Source organism: Triticum aestivum, chromosome 2D (genome assembly GCF_018294505.1).
Source record: "Triticum aestivum cultivar Chinese Spring chromosome 2D, IWGSC CS RefSeq v2.1, whole genome shotgun sequence".
Classification (NCBI taxonomy): Eukaryota; Viridiplantae; Streptophyta; class Magnoliopsida; order Poales; family Poaceae; genus Triticum; species Triticum aestivum.
Window position 1 is genome coordinate 451,013,821 of NC_057799.1, and position 4,734 is coordinate 451,018,554.

Here is a 4,734-nt window from a genome sequence, read left to right on the forward strand (position 1 = left end):
AATTGTTGAATAGTCGGCTCCGCCAGTACTCCACGCCAGCGCCAAAACGCACTAGCAGACTGGTGGGACATCTTCCCACCTTAAACCACCACTGCGACTTTCAAATGGATGCCCATGTCTCGGTGCGTAACACTAGTAGAAAACAAGGCTTAGGTCCAGGCCAGATAAGTGCATTAGTCCCGGCCGTGTTACGAACCGGGACTAATGGGTGCATCAGTCCCGGTTCGTGAGGCTAGGACGCCGGCCGGGCCTCGGCAGGCACCAGTCCCGGTTCATTTGACCCCTTTAGTCCCGGTTCCAAACACGAACCGGGACTAAAGGTCCTCTCTCCTGGCGCAGCCCCTTTAGTCCCGGTTGGTGGCTGGAACCGGGACTAAAGGTCAGTCTTCTATCCTGGTTCTAGCAACCAACCGAGACTAAAGAGATGCCTATATATATATATATATATATATATATATATATATATATGCTCGCCCCTGCCTGCTCACTCCTCTGTTTTTTGGTCGGCCGACGTGTGGGAGGTGTGTGTTGCTCTGCTCTCACCTCCTATGCACATGAGGTGTTCGCTGAAATGCCCGAGCCACACTTAAGCTTTCTCCTCTCCAAGATCCATTTTCCCCAAGATTTGTCTAGGTTTGGCGGTGCACCAACTACACAAGTGTTCTAAAAGGTTAGTAACTTCATCCTTTCATCTCTCACTACTAGTTTAGCTCATTTCAAATGCTCTAGAAGTAGAGTGGTTTGTGGGTTTTAGTGTAGGAGTGTATGTGGGAGTTCTTTTAATTTAGATGCACAATTTGAGCTCAAATTAACTTCTTAGAGTCTGCAAATGTGTAGGCTGTCGTCCCGTCCCCGTCCTCACCGTCGTCGATCGCTCGCGCCGATCTCGTCGCCGGCACCACCGTGGTGAGCCTCTTGTTCTTATCTTCTTTTTAAAAGAAAAATTCTTACTTGTATGATTTAGATAGCTACTTGTACAATTTTCTTACTTTTATTATTGCTTGTTATTATATAGTGCCATGGTTTTGGTATCCGCCCCCATCGGCCCTCGTCCTGTCTATGATTTGAATGTGGTATATTATCTTTTATAACTATTTGTTTCATTTAGTGTTTATGACAATTATGCCGACCAGCGTGACATAGATGTTTTTATCTAAGAGGTATGTGAACCGGAAATTCCAACCGACTCTCTTGTCGAGAGGTTAAATTTGGTTGAACAAGAAAAAAATATTTGAATGAAAAATTGAAAAGAATTGAAGGGGAGAAAATGAAATTGGATTTGCATGTTGTCGATGTCGTCGATGATCACAAGATCCAGATGGATGCAATGCACGTGAAGATTAGAAAGATTAGAGAATATGCCATTGATAATGAGGCTTGGTATCATTACGCTGTCAGATCAATGGTTACCTTAGTTGCGATTTGGATCGCATTTGTTATTGCATTTAAATGTTTTACATATTTGTATGTTAGTTTCAATGTATATTTTAATTAGATGCTCTAGAGAGCTATATGTTGTTCTATGAGAACTATGTATGAACTTTATGTATCTATTTTTTTAGTGATAACATTTGATCACTACTGTACTTTGGTTTTAATGTGATGATGAACTTGTATTAATTTGGTCACTTCTCTATCCATGATATTCTGTAATGGTTTTTGATACACTTAATTATATAATGCACGCGGATGAACCGACAATGGATGTATGGTGACCGATGCACCTCCGAGTACATTGAGAGCCTGCATAAATTTCTCCAAGTGGCTGAGGCAAACAAGCAGAATGGTTTTATGTATTGTCCATTGTAGTCTGATTCCACATAGCTTTGCTATTGTAGGGGTGGATGAAATAATGGACGGATTTGAGGGGCTGGAGCTTGAGTACCATACAGGTGAAGGGGAGATTTTTCTGGAAAATGCCTTAAGGACTACCTGTCTATGGAGAAACGAAAACATTGTGCTTCCAAACTGGACACCGCCGCCTCAGCAGACTCAGCCGGAGGAGGCCCCTCAGCAGACTCCTCACGGTCAAGCTCTGCTATCTCCGCTGCCTCAGTCGTCTCCGGCGCGTGAGCTGTCTTCGCCGCATTAGTGGACTCCGACGGAGGAGGTCCCTCAGCAGAATCCTCCTCCGCCTCAGTTGTCTTCGCCGTGTCAGCAGACTCCGCCTCCTCTGCCGCCTCAGCAACGGCAGAAGAGAGCCGTCGTCGCTCCGGCGGCTAACAGTACAACAGGAAAGAAATTCAGAGCTGGTTCAAGCCTCAAGGCTCCTGCCAAATTCCATATGAGAGGACTGACGAGGAAAACCAGGACATCGTGGCTGCCAAAGTGAAGTCCCATTTTGAACGGAAACCTCCACCTCCGAAGGAAATAATAGATCCGGTAAAATCGAAGCGCTCTCTGGATGCCCTTAGGCGACCACCACCGCCTCCGCCGATATCACACTATGACCGCTGTATTAAAAAGACATTTGATGAAGCGCAGCGGTCGGGAAGTACTAAGAGTGCTGCAAGACGAAGTGGGAAAAAATTCCCCAGCTCAGCGAACAGGAGAAGCAATTATGCCCCCCCTCAAGGTGTTTACCGATGTCGCTAATCATCTGGGGCTAGCGCCCGCTACCACTCTTGGTGATTACATGAGCGATGATGTACAGTTTGAAATGGCTGAGGTAGTAGCGCCCTTTATATACGAGCATAGGAAGCCTCTCGTCAAACCTGATCAGCTCCCGCATCTACCAATGATGATGCAAAGATTACATAACTGGTAATTGGAAACCTGCAGCAAGGATGGGACCGACAGTTTATTGCTGGGAATTAAACATGAGCATGACTTCATTTGAGTCGACATGATGTACGTTGAATTTGTGGAATTATTCCGGTTGTTCAATCAAGACGCCATCGACAAAAGTCTCGTGACTTGCTACTGTGTGTAAGTATTATTTCTGTAATTAAGTCTCTAGCTCAGCTCGTTCATTGCATGTATATATAAGCATCCTCACTATATTATGCAGATTGAAGATCGTCGAATGCAAAAGAGGACAAATCTATGACATTGGATTCATTAGCCCAAATACCGTAAATGAATGGACAGTACAAAACAGAGCCAAAGATACTGAGGAAAACTTGCTAAATGCGTTCCTTCGACATCAAAACAAAAGGTAAGTACTATTTCCTTAAAAATTCAAGTGAGGGTTACTATCTTGTGCATATTCTGTTTCTCTTACTCGAGGTTAAATACTGTAATTGATGAGTTATACGTGCGCAGCTTCCACTTTATTCTGCTATCCATTAAGCTTGACGCGGGAGTAGTAACTGTCTTAGACTCGAGATGTAAAGAGCCTAAGCTGTAGGATGACATGAGCCAAATGCTCCAGAAGTAAGTTCCCCACAGTCAAGCTCTGCTATCTCCGCCGCCTCAGTCGTCTCCGGCGCATGAGCTGTCTCCGCCGCCTCAGCCGTCTCCGCCGCGTCAGCGGACTCCGACGGAGGAGGGCCCTCAGTAGAATCCTCCTTCGCCTCAGTTGTCTCCGCCGTGTCAGCGGACTTCGCCTCCTCCACCGCCTCAGCAACAACGGAAGAGAGCCGTCGTCGCTCCGGCGGCTAGCAGTACAACAGGAAAGAAATTTATAGCTGGTCCAAGCCTCAAGGCTCCTGCCAAATTACCATATGAGAGGACTGACGAGGAAAACCAGAACATCGTGGCTGCCAAAGTGAAGTCCCATTTTGAATAGAAACCTCCACCTCCGAAGGAAATAATAGATCCGGTAAAAGATAAGCGCTCTCTGGATGCCCTTAGGCGACCACCACTGCCTCCGCCGATATCACACTATGACCGCTGTATTAAAAAGACATTTGATGAAGTGCAGCGGTCGGGAAGTACTAAGAGTGCTGCAAGACGAAGTGGGAAAAATTCCCCAGCTCGGCGAACAGGAGAAGCAATCGTGCCCCCTGCTCAAGGTGTTTACCGATGTCGCTGATACGTCTCCAACGTATCTATAATTTTTTATCGTTCCATGCTATTATATTATCTGTTTTGGATGTTTTATATGCATTAATATGCTATTTTATATTATTTTTGGGACTAACCTATTAACCTAGAGCCCAGTGCTAGTTTCTGTTTTTTCCTTGTTTTTGAGTTTTGCAGAAAAGGAATACCAAACGGAGTCCAAATGGAATAAACCCTTTGCGATGATTTTTCTTGGACCAGAAGACAACCAGGAGACTTGGAGATGAAGTCGGAGTAGCCACGAGGCGTCCATAAGGGTGGAGGGTGCGCCCAGGGGGGTAGGGCGCGCCCCCTGCTTTGTGGGCCCCCCGTGACTCCCCTGACCTAATTCTTTCACCTATATATTCCCAAATATCCCCAAACCACCAGAGGCATCCACGAAAACACTTTTCCACCGTCGCAACCTTCTGCACCATGAGATCCCATCTAGGGACCTTTTCCGGCACCCTACCGGAGGGGGATTCGATCACGGAGGGCTTCTACATCAACCCTATTGCCCTTCCGATGAAGCGTGAGTAGTTTACCACAGACCTATGGACCCATAGCTAGTAGCTAATGGCTTCGTCTCTCTCTTTGATTCTCAATACCATGTTCTCCTCGATGTTCTTGGAGATCTATTCGATGTAATACTTTTTTGCGGTGTGTTTGCCGAGATCCGATGAATTGTGGATTTATGATCAGCTTATCTATGAATATTATTTGAATCTTCTCTAAATTGTTTTATGCATG